Source organism: Columba livia, chromosome 9 (genome assembly GCF_036013475.1).
Source record: "Columba livia isolate bColLiv1 breed racing homer chromosome 9, bColLiv1.pat.W.v2, whole genome shotgun sequence".
Taxonomy (NCBI): domain Eukaryota; kingdom Metazoa; phylum Chordata; class Aves; order Columbiformes; family Columbidae; genus Columba; species Columba livia.
Window position 1 is genome coordinate 12622394 of NC_088610.1, and position 21736 is coordinate 12644129.

The 21736-nt window shown below is 40.4% G+C and overlaps 2 long non-coding RNA genes across 2 annotated transcripts; one reads left to right on the forward strand and one right to left on the reverse strand.

Moving 5' to 3' along the window:
• The first annotated feature begins 1280 nt into the window (after nt 1-1280).
• On the forward strand, nt 1281-7045 carry LOC110365923 (uncharacterized). Its single transcript, XR_002425857.2, has 4 exons — nt 1281-1838; nt 2875-2984; nt 3367-3420; nt 6836-7045. It is a non-coding gene; the product is annotated as an uncharacterized LOC110365923 (long non-coding RNA).
• On the reverse strand, nt 4389-21410 carry LOC110365922 (uncharacterized). The gene is made up of 4 exons (XR_002425856.2): nt 20471-21410; nt 9073-9170; nt 4971-5121; nt 4389-4860 (listed from the first exon to the last, which is right to left on the reverse strand). It is a non-coding gene; the product is annotated as an uncharacterized LOC110365922 (long non-coding RNA).
• Nucleotides 21411-21736: the final 326 nt, after the last annotated feature.

Here is a 21736-nt window from a genome sequence, read left to right on the forward strand (position 1 = left end):
GTGCTCAGCGCCGGCTCCGCCGCCTGGCAGGGACCCGGCCCGGCCGCCGGTCCCCTCGGCGAGCTCCGGGTTTTGCTTCGTCCACCTGTAATTCCTGCCAATTCCTGCATCTCCGCTTATTGCCAGATGTCACCCCTGAAACATAAGTCACCCACCGAGCCTTCGTCCTGCCAAGTTAGCGGCCTCTGCTGTCGTGTACTAAGCTTGTTGTCACAAAAATGCCATTTCTTATTGGGGAGGCCCCTCGTCCGATAGTTTAAGGCTGGAATCCGTGTATGGTACCTATGCTGTCCTGTATGTCCCCCCTGGGCATCTGCTGCAGGCTGCTCCAAAGGCAAGACACCAAATTAGAAGAACCCTTGGTCCCATCAGTTTGATCGTTCCTACATTTCCATCGGCTGGGAGTTAGGAGGAGAAGTTTTAGACAACATTTTTCAGAGCTTAAAAAATGCTCTGACTTATTTAAATCTCCTCTGGCACTGAAAGAGAACCCTGAGGAACCACAGTGGTCATTCACCTCTCAGAACTGCATCCAAAAAAAAAAAAAAGTGGGAATGATGACTAGAGCTTTAATCTAGTTACAGGAAAAGCTTAAAATAGAGCTCAGCCTCACCCACACCACAGATCACAGCCATGCTGTGAAGGGTCTTTTGATTTGCCCTTGGCCGTTTGGGTAGCGAACCTTCCTCTGCAACAGCTCATCACCCACAGGTCTTGTGCTCTGTGTTCTCCCCATTCTTATATTCTTCAGTGTTATTTTTCCCTACAGCTTTTATCAGAGGTTGATCTACTTTATCCACCAGAGTAAGGTTTTCTTGCAGAAATTAGAAAACCCCATGGAGTCTTAGGCAGCCCAGGTGTATTTTCATCAGCTTCCATTAAAATATCAGCAGAAACATTTTTTTCCTATAGGAATCCTTGATGTTCTACTTCTTGTTGAAAATCACATTACAGAAAACTTGGTTTGGCAGAAAAGTTCTGTAAAACAAAAACGTCATGCCCAAATAGGCTGGGATTTTTTATTTTTTTAAGTGTCAAAAACACAGGAAATAAAAAAAGTTATTTGAAATAGATAATTCCTATGAAAATAACAAATTAGCATTTTCCCATGTGAAAGATTTTTCAATGTAAAAATCAGCCAGCACTAAGTATTGTTCAACATTAATTGCAAAAACTTTTGTAAGGAGTAAAATCTAAAAGTAGAAGAATGTTTTGTTTTATTAATGACCCAAAACACGCAGACTTTTTGATGATCCTGGATTGAGTTACAGAGTCAGATGAGATTAATTATTCACTAGGGTGGTAAAGCCTTTACTCAGTCCTGTAGACTGTTTTGTGAAGGAAAAGACAGAGGAAAGGGGCAGAGAGAGGGAGTGAAGGTGTTTCTTTAGAAAGGAAAAAAAATCACTGACAGGAGTTGGAAAAAGACCAAAAAAAAAAAAAAAAGATAAAATTTAAATTGAAGAGTAAACAAAATTCAAACCTGCAGAAAGCAAAATGGAAAGAAATGGAGGAGAGGAAGGAAATGAAACCAGGACTGATTTGTTGCTTTTCTATCAGATGAGTCAGAAGAAGGCTGGGTCTGAGCAGGTTCCCGTTTGGAGGCCCAGCTTACAAAAACCATTGTGAAGCTGACCTGGGCCTGGAGTAAACACACACTTTCTCCTTGGAGCACCTTCTGCTCAGCCTCTCTGCTCTGATGAACGGGAGGAGCAGATGTGAACAGCAGCTTTTAAGTGATTCGGTGGGAACTGGACACGGTTCACACATGGAGGAAGAGGGAGGGGAGAGTGAAGCAGGGATCGCTTTTCCTCAGAAAGTTCCTACATAAATAACAGGTAAAACTGTTTCTTTAATGGTTTACTCCCTGAGCCAGCTCATCTAGGAAGAGCATTAATCAGACCAGGAGGAAATGTCTTTTGCCCCTGAAAAAGGAAAAGGATTAGGTTAAGTGGTGACACAGAAGGGATGAACAAATTACCCTGGAGAAAATGACTGACCTAAACTGTCATCCAAATAAATACAGACCAAAGCCATGAACGTCACTTTTCCGTTTTGATGAGTATGGGTTTTGTTGTGTTTTGTTTTGTTTTTTTTTCAATAACAGGCATGTTTTTCTTTTATCACGGTGGGATCTTTTTTTTTTTATTCAGTAAACAAATGGCATCAGAAACACAAAAGTGTGTCTCTTCCAACTCCCCACGTACACCTGTCACAGAGAAGTGGGATGAAAGGACAACGCTGTCTCCTTCTTTGTTCTTTCTCTTGGACCCATGTCCCCAGGACAGTCATTCCCAAGCTGCAGATGCACCAGGAACAGGCAGAAACCCCAAACTCCTTTCAGGCAGGGATTGTTTACCCATCACACAGTAACACTTTAAGCACTGTTGATCGGGGCTGGATCCAAACCAATTCTAAATTCTGGATTCTGCCATCACCCCTGTCAGCCATCCCATCCCATTTGGTGACAAATTCTTGAGGGTCCCTGTACAAACTCTGTCCCTACGAGCAGGATAAGACCTCAGAGATCAGACATCATCATAAAGGCTGCAGAAATGGTCTGTATTCTCACAGGATGCTTTCCCTCAGGTTTCTGATGGGATTTGAGTTAAACTTTTACTGTTCCCACAAGCTGCATGTTCTGTACTCTGGAGGGCGGGCAGGCTGAGATCTTTGCATCAGTGCTGTTTGGCAGTAGACAGAGAATGCTTAGATCGATTTATTAGTTTTGTTTTTTCTTACCTGGGGTATACTGCCCTCAGTCATTTTTAATACCCTGTAGCACACGGAGTTTTCCCTCCATGCACACTATTACAGCTCTGAGTGGCTGTGAGGCTTAGGACTCAGTGTCTAACAGGTTGCATTTATCCATAGCAAGAGCTCCAGGTTCAAACTCTTACTCTCAGAACCAGCAGCAACTTGGACGGAGGAAAAGGGACTGGGCAAGGAACCCCTCAGGTGGCTCTGCTGCAGGCTGAGAGCAGGTGAGCATTCCTCATTGCCAGGGGAAGGGCAAGATGCACAGGGCAAACAACTGGGTGATCTTCCAAAAACATAAAGAACAAAACGATGTAGCACCTCTCTTCCCTCCCCCTTGTGATCACCTAACTTACTCCTTCCACAGAATAAAGGAGACCATACAATGACTTCTTTCTTGTTGATAAACCCTTTTTGGGGCCCTTGTCTTTTTATGTATCACAAACCATTAAAGCTGGTGCAGTTTAAACAATTCAATATTCAAAAATCATACAGCACTATCTGGTCACAGTAATCTTCTGTCACTCTTCTATCTGAAAAAAATGAAATCTAAATGCAGATTAGATTGTACAAATTAAACTATAGTGAATTCCTTCAATCTTTTTTCAGTGTTTGATTTTCAAGATAGTGCCTGTGGAGACCGGTGCAAGCAAGATGATCTCGGTAAGCATAGTGCATAGTTCATAATGGTCACTTTTACTGTGGGGAATCCATAACTCTGCAGGACACTCTTTTTAAAAAACTAGGGCATGTAAACATCAGCACGAACCAGGATTTCTATCTGTACCTCTCTTATTTAGAAGAAATGAATGCCAGTTATTCACTGAGCATATATTCATGTTATTGCGTTTATGAACTGACTGAGTTTGGTGAGGAGCTCATATTCATGGTATTGATGAGTAGATTTTTCCCTTTTTAGGACACAGGTCAGTATTTCTCAAGCTCAATAACATCTGCAGAAATTAAGCCCCAGAAAATCTGATTCTTGGGATAAGATCAAGGGACTAATCACTGCAAGATTCTGAAATAAAAATTAGCCACCACCCTTGTTATTGGGGTGCATGATACCTTCTGATTGCACATCAATCTGTGATAAAACCAGTTACCTATTGGACATCCTTTTATTACATTTAATAGGAAAGTCTTTAATTTGGTCTTTGAATCTTTCAGACTATTTACAAAGCAATAAATAGTCCCAGTCAAACTCCACAACTACAAAAGACAGAAAAGACCCAGGAACTTTACCAGCAGCTAGAAGAGGCCCCCTAAATGCCAGTTCCATTATTCTCAAGATGTGATTTCTGACACACCAAAAGTTTACATTTGTCAGGGTTATTATTCTATTAGTTATTTCTTAAGCTTTACAAAAGCATAATGGAAAGACAATGTTCCTGTTGCTCTGTCTTCCATGAGAAGCACCATTGTCTTCAGAGTTTTTCTGCTTGCAAGCTGAGGACTTACACAGGGTATTTTTTACATTCTTTTCATCTACATTGGTTTTATAAGTTTAAATAAGTTCCCATCTGCCAAGAGCTTCCAAAGAGCACTGGCGCTTAACCAGCTCGAGAAGCTTGCCATGAAGATTACACACCAGTTGTGCTTATTCAGAACAATAACTTCTGACCACTGCACCAGAAGAAAATACTCTCATTTATTGTCTCACAATTGCACATCTCTGCAGTGTTAGTTCCTCTTTTGCCAATGAGAAGGATGTTCCTTTTGATATTTTACAAATATTTCAGCTAAATCTTCTTAAGACCGTGCAGTTCTTTGACTTGGTAGGTTTGCTTTGCTTTTGTTTTGTTGAAAGCTCTTGTTTCAGTTCAGGCTCTAAGGAAAACAAAGCAGTATTGCTTGCATTGTTAAAGCCAAAAGTAGGGCCACAGAAAAAAAAAAAATGTTCTTCTTGGAAGATTTTGTAGATTGGTATTCATGAAACAGCTGGAGATGAAACACACAGCACTAATCCTGTCCAGTTGCTCCTGGTCATGTTGCACATTCAGGAAATTCATAATTAGGTGGTTATATCCCCAGTGTTTCCCCTGCAGCACTCTTTACAACTAGCAATCTATCTTCTTTCTTTTCTTTAAGAAAAAAAAAAGGCTACAAAGGAAGAAGTGGGGGAGAAAACACAAGCAGGAATGACTTAAAATGTGCTTGATAGTTTCTTCTCACTGTAAAGAAAAAAAATCAGATGTCGTTTCTGCACATACCAGCAAACTTCTGCTGATCCATTGCCCTTTTCAATCACAGCACTTTCCTCTCTGCCATATCTCCTTCCTCTTCACAGTATTTATTTTGCCAGTTATTTTTTCTTTTTCCTTGTCAGTCATGCACCCGCTTTCCTGTAAAAGGCAGCCACACCTGACAATTTAGAAATAAAAGCTTTAGTAAGTAAATATTTATTTTTCTTGCCAAATGGAAGCACTACACATGGGGGTTTTTATTCCTAGCTCCATCCAAGGTTTCTAGTGAATTCCTGAGTAGTTTCTGCTTTTTATTTTGACTTCTCTAGTGGTATCATGAAAGGTTTTCCCTGCACACTGGGAATCTTCATACTGCATACTACAGACAGTGGTTTGTCAAAAATTCATATTCATTTTAAATCTGTCAGGGCACAACGTAAAGCCTATGAAAAGAAGAAAAATCCTTCAAATAGAAAAGCCTTATCTACTGTTAATTACATACAGATGCAATGTGGAGATTTCTGTATACAGGGCAATCGATCAGAAACATTGCCGGCTTTGGAATTAGACTGTCACCAGTGACTCAGCAGGTTTGCTCTGCAATAGCAAAGCATTAAATATAAGCTTTCTAAACAGTCATTCGTACTGATTTTTCTGCTGAGTAATTTAAAAAAGCACCCCGGAAAAACAGAAAAAATTCTACTTAGATAACACCGCTAGTTAAAGTTCAGGAGTTTCCATGTCTGTGATTGGGAAGCTACCCTGGTAGCTCAGAAGTTTGTCTCTTCAAAGATTAAAAACAAAAAAAACATACCAATAATTTAATAAGACATACAGTAAATGCACAAACAGCTCGCTGCTCTTGAATGGAGATGCCCAGTTGTGCCCATGTACAAGTCCTCTTTGAAAACATCATGGAAACATGGTGATTTTCAAAGAAGTGAGACAGATCTCCTCAAAAGCTCTGTTTATCTGAAATAAAACAAGATTCTTTATGCCAGGTGGGAGAGCCTTTTAAAAAAGAATATTAGCAAGTTTCAATGTATCTCAAAAAAAAAAAAAAATTGAACAATTTAATAAAATTCCACATCAGATTCCTCTCCATCAATGACCTTTCCTAGAGCTTCCTCAAAACTGCATGGGAATACTTAACAGGTTACTTCAAAAAGCAGTCGCATTTTAAAACTTATTTACCAAGTTACTAATTTTTCCAGACTTAAAACGTAATACCCAAGATAATCTATCAATTTAATGTTGATAAATACTTGAGTCTAGAATATAAATGTTTTGGTATGGCCTTGGAAAAAAACCTCTTCAGCTAACTGTGCCTCAGGCTAGAATAATTTAAAAAATAATGCTTATTTTATGATTCAGTTACTTCTTTTATCTACAATAAATAGCCAGGCTTAACCTCTCCATCATGCTCTGTCACCCACACTATCACACCTAAATTCTACCCATTTTTAACACTTCTTTTAACAAAGTGAAGATCTAGCACCATGCCCGAAAGATCAGCAAAACGTGGAATTGTTTTTGACAGAGGGAGGAGCAACCACTCCAACCAAGGCACTATAGGCTGGGAGCTCTCTCTCCACCTGCCCTATTGTGTGCACCATGGCAGACCAGAGCTGTGATGTGCAGTGATGTGGAATGGTCTCCACACAGCTCCTGAGTCATTCCATGGCTGGTCGGTCAAAGATGAACTTCTGTCTGATTTAAGGCAGACTGCAGAGCTGATACAGAGCTGGAGGAATGATTGTAGCACGTTAAAATAAGAAGGCAGGTGCATCCTTCACAGGTTTCTGCTGCTGTGTGGCTTTTGCTGTTATTTTTGCTTGTTTGTTTGGAGTTTTGTTGTTGTTTTGTTTTTTTAATTTTATCTTTTTTTAAAGCCTTGAAGATTCATGTGATTTAAACAAATCTTGAAGCGACAGGAAAGCAAATGGAATAACTTTCATTACCCACACAATGATTGTGTGCATCTTAATTGATGGATATTTATGAATGTGCTGTGTCATCTCCAAAAGAAAGTTGTTACAGAGGAAAGATGCCATGAAAATGCCAGGTTTTCCTGTTATAATATAAATCTTACACCATGTACAATAAAGATTAACTAAATATAATAGACATTTTGGAAGAATTGACGAGGCTCTTGTATATGTACTGAGCCTTTTTTACTGCGCCAAATTCACAAACATCCTGGGGTCTCACAGCCTGTGGTCCATCGTGTTTATAACTTCTCTGGTTTCTCCCAGCTCTGCTTGGTGCTGAATGAGGATGGGAAAGAGCAAAAATACCCCAAGAGACATGGTCTCCACTTCCACAGACCACATCTCAAGTCAAGGCTGTAAAGCCATGGTTACATGAACGGTAATACTGAATCTGTGGACTTCCAGATTTCTTCTCACCATATTTATCCTCGAGCAGCCATGTCTGTTGAATTGGTCTGAGTGCACGGTACAGCTCATGTCAATGTGACACCTTTGTGCTTACCCTGCATCTACTCTGGGGTTCAATGGATAGTTGGGATGGAAGTGATGGACAGTGCCTGATCTGGCATAAAGCCTGGCTGTTCAAGGTTAATCCGTCAGAATTGTTTAAATAACTCCAACTGGCAGAGAGAGTTTAAACCACATAAATACATGGTCTTACATGGCAGCACTTTTTAATCCTGTCCTTATCCAAAAGATAAATTTATTGTGTCATCACACCACTCCCTTAGCCCTTTGGTGTTTAGATTCTTCTGTAACTATAAAATAGGGATTCCAGCTTTTCCGCAATGGGATTCACATAAATTCCTCATGAAAGCATACACTTGGAAGCAATAGTCAATTGATGTTAATCACGTCCTCTTACTGGCCCTAAAATCCTAGAGATTAATCCAAAAGCTCATCAGTCCTTCAGAGTGTTGGAGGTGTGTATTTATATTTAGCTTTACGCCAAGATTAACTTACTCAAAATAGACTTGACTGTTCATTATATGAAACAGTTATGAAATTATTCTGAAGTATTCAGAGTAATCAAGTAAGCACTTGCAGGATTTGGGTCCAAGATGAAGTTATTTGAAAAAAAGCATAGCTCTGTCTGGCACAAAGAAAATCCAGTGGAGAACAGAATGCTAATTTCAACAAATGCTTAAGATGTGCCCCTATTTTACTTTACATTTCTTTTAGAATTATATGCTTTGAAAGAGAGAGAGCTACAGTTATTCTTGTTGGGGAAAGATCTGAACTTCAGATAACTTTTTATTTTCAAGTCTTAGTAACCCATCTCTTTATACAAGCTTGAACTTGATCCTGAAAACTGCAGAGTTCCGTTCATTGATTGACTTCCTGACTCCATTTTAGTAATAAAAAAATGGCACCTGAGTATTTTAAATGTATTTCACTGAATTTAAAAGCAGAAACACTTGTAGTCTGTATCTTATGCATCCAAAACTTACAAAAACTTATCTATGTTAATCAGGATATGGAGAAAACACTTAAAGTGAGCTGATACAAATGGTACATTTTAAGGAGCCAAAAAACAATGCTAAAGAAGGGAAAAACAAGTACTTTTTTGGTGATAAATCAAATAATCAGATGTTGTTTTCACTTGGGACACAGGTAAAGAGAGTGAAAGCTAAGAAAGTGAGAGCAGAAGAAATTTTAGGCAGGCAAACTTTAAGGTAAGATTATTAACACCCAATTGTTTTCAGAGACTAACAGACATTATACAGTGGGATTTCTTCAAAGCAGCTGTGTTGCTGTCACCTATAGCTAAAAACAAGAAACCATAGATGCCCAGAACACACAGCACGTGGAAGAGCCTTGACAGTCCAGGAAGAGGAGAGGAATGGGGTTTGAAATCAAAGTGATCTATTGCCATCTCCTGATTACATTGGTGGAAAAAAAGCTGCTTAATAAGGTTTCTCTGGGTGAAAGATGTAAACCTGAATTCATACCCTTTAATTCAAAGGCAGAGGTAAAAACCAGCTAAACCTGTGGTATTTCTGCATTGTTCAGGATACAAATGTGGTTAGGCTGAGCTTTGTTCCTTAGAACACAGCTCCAGCTGTAGGTTCATGATGCAAAGTCTTTGGCAGCAACTCAAACCTCAGCTATTGCTGCCCCTCACTCCTGGTTAGTACCTCTGTGCTCTGCCTTCTTGGTCGTGCTGGTCCTCTTGGGTTTTGTATCAATGCTGGGAATCAGGTCAGGAAATTGATCTGGCTGAAAAGCAGCATTCCTAGAAAAAAAATACATTATGTATATAAATGTAATGAATATATGGTGAGCTGCAGCCCAGAGACAGGCACGGATGGAAGGGGAGGACAGCGATGTGTTAAGCAGATGCAGCAACATGACTTTGAACTGCATCTCATCCGGACACACATCCCATACCGAAGGGAGACAACTCTCCATCAGTTCTAATGCAGGGACTTGTGGTTTAGAACAGAAAAAGTTGTGTTATTTCCTCTCTCTTGCTAAGTATTTCTGAGCAGCTATAGCGTTTGCCCTATTGACAGGTGTGAAACCCTACCTGGTCGCTAACCCCCTACCTGCTCCCATGGATAATTGACTACTAAGCACAAACCTTGCCTGCAGCATTTTCTATTGGGATGTTGCCCAGCTGCTGCAGAATAGAACTCCAAACTTTCTGATAATCCAGCAATATTGGGGTTATATGGCCAAGCTCACCCACACCCTCAGCCATGTGTCTGCTGCTTCAGTTCCTTTTTTTTGCTTCCCTGAGGAGCACATGCATGCATTCACATGTGTGTACAAACCACACACTCTGTGGTCCAGCAAGGCTTCCTGCAGCTAGATATATGCAGCCTAAATTCCACCTAGAGGAGCTTTCTAAAGCTTAAATCCTTCTGGGTGCTGAGATGAAGCTACATTAAAACACTGAGCTAGGGATCTCAGTGGAGTCTAAGCAAGAAGAATCTGGTCATGAAGGTCTAGCTTGCTGTAGGCACAGTGGCTCCCTCTAGACAGCAAAAGCTGTGTATTCTGTTGACTTCTGTCTTTGCTGCCTCTGTCCATTATTTGCCCCTTGCCTGAGGAGAACTCTTCTAGTTCCTCTGCTGCCTGGTAGTCTTCTACTCTTCTCAACATCTTTGTCCTGCTTTTCAGCAAATTCTCCATATGTCCTTTCTCCACTTGCCCCCAGACTGTCCCAGACTGGTTAGTCTGATTATAACTCGCAGTTTAAAGACAGTCAGTAGTGCAGCTACTCTATGGTTGCTCTCTTATTATGTATTTGTGAACCACACTACACATGGTAAGTTGATGGGAGCACCAAGTGGTGACAGTGCGGTGCCACAGCCAACTGCCCTGGGGTATGATTGTGACCAAGGAGGAAAAGGTCCCAATTCCACTGCTGTGAGCTGGCCAGTTGTCATCACCTACTCTGGAAGTTTAGTGCTTCTCTCTCTTGGTATTGGGCTCCTGCTATCATGATCCTAATAACAAGGTCTTTTTAGGGTATGTAAAAAAAAAAAAATATTTGCTTTCCACTGCTGTTTTCAGGAACATTCATTTGCATTTGCTTGCTTTTTCTGCATGCTGACATGCAAATATCCAGAACACCCTAACAGATCTCCATTCAGGATTGCTCATGTTAGAGTCTGAGGAGAAGCCCAGCATCCTTCACTTTGTATACAGTTCTCTTTCTTCTGCAAATAAAGCTGGAATTAATGCCTCATCAGGCTAAATCCTCTGCAGGTGAAAGCTTTTCAGAACTCAAAACATTTGAGAAAATGAATACAGCAGCTTCTCTAAACATCCCAAAAATCTTCCAAAAGAGTGAAGATGAAGAAAAAAATGCTGAGAACAGCCAACAACTTTGAAAGAAAGCCCATGTGGAATGATGGAAGTGTTTGGAAGGGAAATTTCCCTAGGGTGAAGAGTGTTGCTTAAACACAGGACGGTTTGAAACTATCAGTCTGTGCCTGAACTCCAGATTCAGTTCAGTGCTGGTTACCCAGGCAAGTTTGAAGCCAATGTCAGTCAGAGCCCACATACTGACTTATCAGGAACTGTTATTTTTATTTTTGCTTTTATTTTTGGAACTAGTCCAGAATTAGTTGTGTACTTTGACTTTAAATTATAAATGACCAACAGTGATATGGGACATGCCTTACTTCTGCAGTACACACACCTGTTTGAGCTATTTCCCCCTGGGTATTGCCCCAATACAAGTTCCCATTAATGTCCAATACCAACTTATTTGTTTGTATGCCCCAGTAGTTTCAGGGATGGTATAATCTGGCTATTTTTCTGCACTCTGTAAGAAAGCACAGGAAGAGAGGACACTTATTTTCCTCATATGATATCAGTGCTAGTTGCAGACTAGGAAGTTTTATTTTTTCTTTGGGACCTCTGGTCTTTCTTTTACTTTCTCATTGCATACCTGAACTCCTTTCTGGTACACACAGGTTTTCAGAGGACTTCAGTCATCCCACCTGGGGGATGAAGTTTGATGGGTTAGTGTTTTGGAAGGACCCTTCGAGGCATCCCTTGAGCACTGGCAGGCTGTCAGAACACACCATGCAAGCTCAGCTTGATACCTCTGTTTAGATTTACAGAAGACAAACCAAATCGGTGAAGCCAGGTCAGTGGCAATGTGATTAGGAGGGTGGGATCACTTTGAAGAGTCATCAACTGATGGATGTGTTTATCAACTGGACAAGGAACTACTTCAGTGGGGAAGAGCCAGTAAGCTTAGTTATGAAAGTAAAGAGATAGGGCAAAAAAATTAGACTCTCCTTTGTTTTTATTTTATGGAACAAGAGGCGGAAACTTTGCTGGAAACAGGAGTTTTTTCTCCCTGCTCTGGAGGGTGGTTTGAGGGACAGCTTTCCTATAGAGACATCCTCCTCAGCCTCCCTCCTCCTTTCATCTCCAGCTTTGACTTCTGTGGGTTTTCACAATTTAAGAACCAAAAACACCTAACAAAATAAAAACCATACAAAAACCTATTTTACCCTTCCTTCCAAACTCTGCCAGCTGGGTTAATTTTGCTGTTCTTGTTTTTACTGTGGATTTTTTCTTTCAAGTTTCATCAATCCTAGAGGCCCCTTCACCTGTGATATTACTGAGACCCTTTCCTCTCAGGATTGTGTCTATCCAGAGCAGACATATTTGATCATATTTGACCTACTACGGGGAGAAACACACCCAAATCACTGGTGGTGTTTAGACTCCACTGACTTGTTTGGGTGTCCCAATTCAAGGAAAAATCTGCAAAAGCAAAGACAGCATTAGCTTAGTTCCTCTTGACCTTCCCTTATCTGGAGACAGAGACATGGGTCCATAAACTCAGTGTTTAGCTAAAGCATAACTGCTGGTACTGTTAAGTTTGTAATGAGGAAAACGAAGTGGAGATCAAAAGATTCGCTTTTTTGTGGATATAATTTTCTTCCTCATCTTTGCACTTTGGTCATAAACACTGCCTTTCCCCCTCTGCCCTCCTGTTCCATACACTGAAGATTAAGTTGGGAAATATTTTTAGAAAAGACATAAGTGAACAGAAGGGAGTATTAGACTGTGACCTTATAGCTGCTTTTGAAGTTTTTGAAGGCTACATGGCAATGTTCTCAATATTTCCAAATTCTCAGAAAAAGAAGATCCATAGATTGCTCTTCATTAATTCAAGTGTGCTAACTAATTGGTCACATATGTTTATTCCCTCTCTCTCTCATGCATGCATAAGTAGAGCAAAGCCAACACATACTCCAAGATTCCTGAAACAAATAATGGACTCACAGTATTGCCTCAATAGCTACTGGCATGGAACGAAAAGTAAACAGCAAAACAGGAAAAGGCTAAAACTAGATTCAACAGATTGCTGCATTCAAGAGTGTGCAGTCATCTGGGAACTTAATGAAAAAAGAGTTGAAAGGAAAAGTCAAAACAAATAACATACAGGCCTCTCTTGTATTTTTGAAAATCCCTCACCAGCTGTGTGGTAAAATGCCTTTAACAAACTAACATGCAGTATAAAACTTAGATGTGCGGAATTAACCTTTCATTCACCAAGGTAAGCAAAATATCAGCTTATTCCTCATCACTGGAATTCAGATTAGGCCCAGATTGTTTGACAGGAGCTGGAATATGTCAGGGATACAAAAAAGGGAGCTTCTTTGTTTCACTTACTAGGAAAAAAATATTTTTTCAGGATAAAGACATGTTACTGATATAAATTTATGCTGCATGTATGTAACACAATATGGCTTCAATTATCTGTAAGAGGAGGTGTGCAGAAATCAAGGTGATTTAAAAACCTGGCCTGTCACCAAAGCCAGCTAGATCTCTCACTGTTTCCATCATTTGAAGCCAAAAATCTCCTGCTGAATACTCTAGTCCTTTTTAATCCCGATTTGGATTTGAAGTTGAACTCTAGGTCCTAGAATAAATCAGACCCACATCTTAACATGTTTTTTCCAGACCATTTATGATGATAACACAACCTGTATCAAAATAACCTGGCTTTGCTTCTGCAACAATTTCCAAGAGCTACAACCAGGAATTTCTCTACTTTCCTGACTCACTTCACAGACATACCTTTTCAGAATAGCTGATTGAGCCAAAAAGAGAAATACTAGCCTCCTTCACCGCTGTTTCAGGTTTTTATATTTGGAAATATGAAAACTATATTAAAGACCCTGTTGGGACAACCCATCATGCCAATTAGACCATTTTCACCATGGAGCCCCAAAGCAAGATGTTCTTCTATTACGCTACCAAGGGAATTATGTTTGGGCAAGTGCTGTCTCTCCGATGGACTGTATAACTCAGGACACTTCTTTAGTCAGGAAGTCTTCTGGTTCAGGCCAGAAAAGATCTTCTCATTTGATTAGCTCAGCCTAGGCTAGTGAATCCCACAGGCTCACCTACAAGTAGCTATGACTGAAATTATTCAAACTCGAGTAGCTAAACCCACATTTCCAATGATATTTTATATAGGACATTATTTTTTGTTTATCCTTAACCAATATCCTGCAGCAAGCGGTTGGCTAACTAATTTCTAAAATTAGCTGTAATTCAATTTTCAAGCAATAGAGATACAGATAAAACTACATGGTCTCCAGCTCTTCTAATTTAAAGGTGTTATACCAAAACACGATCTGAAAGTTGGTGACAATAATTATTTCTACTGCTAACATCCATATTCATTTAAAGAGAGGAAGTACTCATGAAGGTCACAACTTCTAACAAGCCAGTCTTACCATGCTTGCGTAGCAAAACATTTCTTCTATAAGAGGACCTTTTGACATATCCATCTATGTGAGTGGTTTCACTGCTGAAAGCTGTTCAAAATGTAACTCTGGATAGAAGATGCCAGTAAAGCAAGAAAAGGAATTTAAAGCTCCCATGGAGCCATGGGTTGACCAGGACCTTCTGCTACACCAAGAGAGCCCAGACTCCTATGGACAACTTATACAGACTTATATTAGCCCAAATTACATTGAATTGGGTCACGGTTGGGAGCACTGGCAATTAAGGTCAGTGCTGGGGTGGTTTGTGCTGTAAATGTCTGTGCTACATCTGACCTGAACAGAAGATTTAGTGTTCTAGGACAGCCAGTATCTTAACCTTTATCTGTACAAATATTTGTCCTCTAAAGTAGAATATGTATTTAAAAAACCCCACACATTATAAATGTACAAGTCATATTTCCACCTATATGAGCCATAGACAAAGGTAATTTCACAGAACTAGAAGCACCCTCAGTAGCCACATTAACAGAATGCTTACATATAAAAATAGGACAGTGACTCCCTGGTTGTTATTATTTTATTTTACTTTTCTGAAGATTCCAGGTACAGGTACCATAGAAACAACATTAAGATACTAAAACTCCAAGATGTAATGCTCATTGTTGTCTCTCTAACATTAGATATTAGCAATTGCCACTTTCCCCCAGCTGCTCCCTATGGTACCTGATGGGTTTTCAGGCCCTGGTTCATGGATCCCCACACATTCCCTGCCCCACAAGGGCCTAAAGATCTAAAAGTTTAGAATATTTCTCCTTGTGCTCACTGATGAGCCTTCAGCTGAAATCCCTGCACCCAGTGGAATGCAGGTGGTAGACAGCAGTCTCTAATTACTTCAAGGACTACAAACAGAGGGGAAAAAAGTACTCAAAGAGATGAAACCCTTGTCCAAATGGAGTCAGAAGGAATTTAGCTGTTTACATGAGTGGAGCCAGGATTACCCCTCTAGCCAAGATGATAAGACCCTGAAGTTTATCTATACATTTACTCTTGTTTTTTGCCAGCAATAAACACAGTAAAAAGTAAGATAAAGATGTATCAAAGAAGCTGACTGTGCTACAAGGGATGTTTCTCCTAGCTTCAGGCCACAAGATTATCTTGCAGAAAGCAGTAAGTATGAAAGCCATTCTGCAAACACTACACACCATTGTTTATTTTGTCATATCACAGCTAATCATAACCCTTTCAAAATGCTGAGCAGATATTATGGAAAGCACCACACTGTCATTAATATGGAAGGTAATCACTGCTAGAGTGGAGAGTTCACTTAAACCACTTCAGCTGTGGTTTATATGACTTGTTGTACGGGGCTTTGCAACTCACCTGCTCTTGAGAATGAAATTGATTATTGGCCAGAACAGTTCTGAATATGATCTCTGACACACTCCAAAATCTGACTTATTTACTATGCCATACATAACACTACCACAGCTTTGATATACTGCTTCTTCATCCTTTGGTAAGGGAGAAGGGCTTAATCACACAGCTTTCCTGAAGTGCTGGTACAAAAAAAATCATTGACACTGTGCTGTTCTACTGGAGGGCTGTCAGAAAAACTGATTTTAAGACATCAGTGGTCACAGTAGTCTGTCCTGCTTAGGACAATTGCTTATGATCTCATAGTTGATCCGGTGTATCCCAGAGGTTTACAACTTGCTGCTTATAAGGTAACGTATAGGTGAAGTGTCCATTTGTTTGAGGCTTTCTTTTACCTGTGATCATCCCAGCTCTGTCATCTAGATATTCTTGAGAAATGACCTCAGATGACCATCAATAATTATGGATCCAAGAGAATCATCACAAGGAGAAAGATGACATTGCTGAGGAAACCAGAAGGACTTGCACTACCTCACTGGTGAAGGCAGAGCTGGCAGCTTCCCGGCCTGCACTGTACAGCCCAGGGTCTGGCACATTAACCAAAGCCATCAGGAATTTGCACTGAGACATCACACCAAACTATGCAGCACGACTCTGGCAAGGGGCAGCTGGCAACAGCAGCGCCAAGTGGGGCAGAAGAGCCTCTACACATTTCAGCCCATATTCTTTCACAAGGATGACACAAGGGCATTGATTTGGTTTGTGTTCCTTTTCTAGAAGAATGCTAATACAGTGTTTTCCCTTTTTGTCACCCTACAAAAAAAAAAAAACCACCACACAAAACCCCACAAACGCACAATTGACAGATAAAACTCCATAATGAGAGATTTAAGCCATACTCAATTTGTTTCCAACTTTGATTTCTGCTTGTTGCAAGCACCACAGTTTCAAAGGCACCAAGAATAATCATAGAATCATTAAGGCTGGAAAAGACCTTTAAGACCATCAAGTCCTACTGCAAGCCTAATACAGTCAAGTCTAAAGGGCATCAAAGGGCATCATCTATCCTGATGGACCTGAGGTGTTGCGGGGTTCTTCCTTCGCATCATGTGACCTGACACAACGGGAAGAGACAGAATTAGGCAGCTCTCCTCTCTTCCACTGCATCCTCCTGGAGCTATCTCCTGTGGACACAGTCTGTGTGTCAGCAGGAGCCAGCCCTGTTTCCCTTCTCCTCCTTGCAGTGAATAATCTCCAGCTCATACCAGGCAGCAGTAGCTAAATGGAAAAATTTAGTTCTTTGTAACGTAAGGTTTGATCATACATCCCTGTTATTTCATGCCCAAAGATCAGCACCTGAAACTCTACTGCAAGTTCAGGGCTGTTGCCACCAGCATCCATTCACTTCATTAGGTTCAGGAGCAGGAAGGGTTGAGGTTGTGCAACCAGGGTCATTTTTCAGCTCTTGGACTGTTCTTTGAGCCAGTCACTGCCTTCGCTTTTATGGCTACAAAGCCAGGCATCAGCATGTAAATCAGCCCACTTCTGTCTTGCAGCTAGCAGCAGAGGTGTGAACTTTCCCAATTAATCTTAATGAAGTGTTAACTTCAAAGCTGAGCTGCAGCCATTTGTAGGTTAACAGAACCTTGCAGAAAAAACCTCCCAGCTTGGCTGATTATAAAACAGCTCCAAGGGGACAGGATTGGTCAAATTTGGGGGTTATTCTGGGATCTGGAAAAAATCCCACTTCACTGGCAGCCTTTGCTACTGCACCACTTCCATTGCAGCTGCATTGTTAGGAGACCAAAGGGTCAGGCAGCCAGACTGGAAAAAACTGAATTCATGCTAAAAATATCACTGGAATGGAGCAGATGAAGCAAGATAAGGAGGCCTGGATGATAAAGTCTGTAAGGAACTGTGTAAGCTTATTTGGCCAAGTGATGACCTTGCTCATACTGTCTTTTACCTTATTCAGATCAGTGACGTGCAGAGCCAAATTGAAGTCCTGAGCCCAGATTTAATCTCCCTGTTACCAGAACCCTCGGTTACCCAAGGATGTAGACCTTTAACCCTGGAAATCATATGTGCTTCAAATTAGTCTGTAGATGCTTACAATATTACTACGTGTGAATTCACATCATGGATCCTTAACACAGGTCTCTTGGAGCAAGTCCTTCACTTGGAAGGGTCATTAACCTTATTTTCCTGATATAATGCCACAGAAGTGGAGCCTTCGCTAGAAAATGTCACCTGATGTGTGTCTGTCTGATTTGCAGCCAAGGAGCCCAGCCAAGAGCTGGAGGAGGAGGATGTAGTTTGGGGAACCAGGCTATGACCCATCAGTATGTCATTCACTTCCTATTCTCAACATAAACTGGTTGATCTTTCTGCTTATTTGTTACTCTGAAATAGGACAAATGTATTGAGCTGATATAGTTGTAGGGACCACATAAACAGACTGGCAGCATGCTCCCTGGGGAGAGGTGTCACCAGATCAGACTTCAGTGACTAATATACTCAGGTATTCCATCAAGTGAAAACTCAGGTACCTCATTTTTAACTGTCAAAGGCAACACAAAAAGCATCTCCTTTGAAACAATTGCGTGGATCTGCTTGATAAAGCCCAAAAAGGCAAAGCTGCCATGCTGAGCAATGCAGACTGCATTCTGGATGTACAAACTTAAATGTAAAAGAGGAAGATGCTTTCTGGTACTTCATTATAAGCTCCCTTGAAGACCTCTGACTCAGCTGATTATTAATTGCCAGAACATGCCCATATCTGCCTGTGTAAGCTTTTAAAATATAAAAACTGAAGAAAGAGATTAAATTAGTTATTCCTATTTTGAGAAGTTCAGAGTGAAGGGCTATGTTGCCATGGATGCTATTTTGTTTATAGTATTTTTTCCTCATTATTTTTTCCTTATTGATTAAGAAGAAACAGGAGTTCACTTTCAGCACCATAATATGCCTCTTACCTCCAATGTACTACCAGTGGTTGTAGTGAGGCAACACACACAGTTTTAATTTGGCTAACAGATGTAGGCCAGCTAATACAGAAGTAAGCAATATAATAGATCCACAAGATTTTCCACAGAATACCTACAGCTACGCTCACTGGGTCAAGCGGCAGTTATTTTCACATCACAAAGCTATTTCATGCTCGCAGTTACTGTGTGTTCTTCCCCTTCTCTGAAGTGTCTCATTAGAGAAGACAGACCAAAATTCTGAGCTTGGTGACAGCAGACATAGTCAACAGCGGAGCAGGGTGAGAGGTCCCACTCCTTTTAGGAGCCATGGGTCATCGCTGACAGGGAGTGGAGACATTTTAACTTACACTGTTATGAGGTAACTGGGAAAAAAAGGGTGTTTCAGCAGCTTCAAGCTGTGAGATCTGTTGAGCTGCTGCAACACTGCTCAGTCATGAAACCAAGTTTACAGCTGCCAGTAAGTTCTTTTCTGAGTCAGAGAGGCTCTTTTTTTCCTTTCTTTTCAATTGGAATGGGAATCTTAGTGACTATTTACTATGACACACAAGCTGCACAGGCCCACAGAGCTCTGCACTGATCTCCATGTTCTGTGCCATCAGGAAAAGTGTTGTTTGTCCCAACAGCAACAAACAGGTGTTTGCTGACCCATCTCCCATCACCTCCTCCTCAACAGGTGTGTTCAGGGCAAACAGTTCAGGCTGCCCAGGCTATGCTGCCATCCCTAATCCTTTAAGGACAAACTCCAGAAAGAGCAAAGCACACAGCAGCTCCCAAGACAATAACTTTTCCAACCAATTCAGTATACAACTTGAGAGTCAGGCTGTGCTGCCCTCTCCAAAAACTGACCTTGATACACAAAGGAACACAATGGAATAACTGTACTTGAGCTTGATTTGTCAGATACAGTCTATACCCTTTGTAGTTTTAATTACATAACCAGTATGTTCTTCATTTAGAAGACATTGCAAGAAACAGAAACCAATTACTAGCAAAAATACTTACTCTTAATTTTACAGATCAATTGTTAATATTTAAAAACTTAGTACTATTTCTCCTCTAAATTATTTTCCCTTACATAGGAACAATGTGTCCCATAACAAAGCAGCCCCATTGACTGGAGAGAAACAGGTGCTTCCCTGAATGCTGCTCTGTGGGACTGCCAAGATATCTGTAAATAGGTTATGCTGTTGAACTTTTTTCAGTCTAATCTGCATAACAGAGTTTGGAAGAGTTCGAACCTATACAAATCAATATATTATTTTGGAAATACCAAATAACTAAAGCCATAGAATCACAAGTTCTCAGGCATTTCTCATCTCCTAAGTAAGCTCAGTGCTAATAAATGGAGGAGCATGAGTGCATATGCTTGTGCCTACATCAGTTTCTGTGTGTATATATGGAATAACCAGATAAACTACAACTCTTTGGCCCCAAAAGAGATGAGTAAGAATTACAGTGAAAGTCTACAGTGTCAAGTGACACACAGTAGGGAAACAAAAATTGATTGTCCATGTTACATCATTTCAAGAAGTTATGGGTGTCGTACAAAGCTAGCAGATATAACATTTAAAACAAAGATGATGTTGCTGTCCACTCACGTATTACATCATTGAGCTCCTTGCTACAGGACACAGTGAATGCTAAAGGTTTACATGGCTTCAAGAGAAAACTTGACAAAGTCAGATAAGGGAAATGCATAAACAGTTACTAAATATAAAGGAATCAACCCTGGTTCATTGAGCTGCAAATAGTCAGAGTTTAAAGGAATATATTAAAGAAATATCACTTCCCCATCAGCCTATGCTCACTCAACTGCTCTTACACTCTTCCATTAATATCTGCTTTTGATTACTTGTCAAAGAGAAGGAAGAGCCTACTACTCCTTCAGGGATGAACACAGAGACATAACATGGCCAACAGGACAGGGGGACATCTCCAGCCGCAGCCCATTCCCAGAGTACCTGAACAAGGTGGATATAGCAGGTTCAAGCAAGAGTCCAGGCCATGCTATAGTGATGAGACAGATTCAAGGTCAATAATTCAATCCATGTGTCAGGACAAGGATCCTACATAGGTGGGTCTGTGGCAGCAAGAGAGGACTGAAGTCAGGAGACGAATCTTCAGGATAAGATCTGGACTAATGAGCTCTACAAACAGGTAGAGGCATTGCCAAGCTGTACACTAACATTGCTCTAACACAGCTCAAACAAAACTTAAGGGCCCCCAGGCTGAGCTTAAATAGAGCTGCTGGGCCATGTGTGTGGGTGGAGGTTCCAGGTGAGTCCAATCATGGCCAACAAGACTTACTAAAACACTCACAACCCTGCCACTACTGTTGGAGAGTAGGATTTCTGGTTTTATCATGTGTTATTTTCCTAGAGCATGTAAATCCGTGTCTGAATATATACTTGAACAACTCACTGGCAATGTCAGGCATCAGCCTCATGAACTATTTCAACTGGAGGCACAATGATATGTTGAGATCACTAATGTAGATGAGGACCAATCCCTGAAGATGAATATTTAGACCAACAGATCAATAGTCTGCAATCATAGCACTTGTAGATAGGCATATTCACTCGTTAGCACATAGTACAGTTCCATATATTCATGCTCCTGTGATCCAATAAAAGACTAATGCCTCGTTCTGAAAAAAAAGAATGTTCTGAGACTGAAAATCTTTTGCTTTTTCTCCCACAGATATGTTTCTGTTATATTAACAAGGCAGGAAATTATGAAATTATTATAGCACATAGATTAATGGAAAGTAGTCTGAGTTGCCTATTATGGAATATTTATTATATTAATGGTTTTTAGCCTTCCGTAACATGGCCTGGATTTTGACAGACTATAGAAAGCCAGTCTTAATGCGAATCACGAACAATCATGTGAATCATTTCTCTTTGCATCTCTGGTCACACAACACACTCTGGCAAGAACTACAACAACATTTATGGAAAAATAATGGCAGTTGTATCACTAATGTGTTAAGCTGGTGAAAATAAAAACTCCAACACCAAACTATCCATTGTCTCTTTGTGGAACATTAATGATATATTTACTAAGGTTGTTGAGCCATGGGAACATACAGTCCTGTATTTTATAACGAGTCATTCAAATGGAAATTTTCTACTCTGAAATTTTCTGACTCTAAGAGCATTTAAAAAATCTATACTTGCTTCATGCTTTTTTGTAACATCTTTGTTTTGAATATTATCTTTATGATA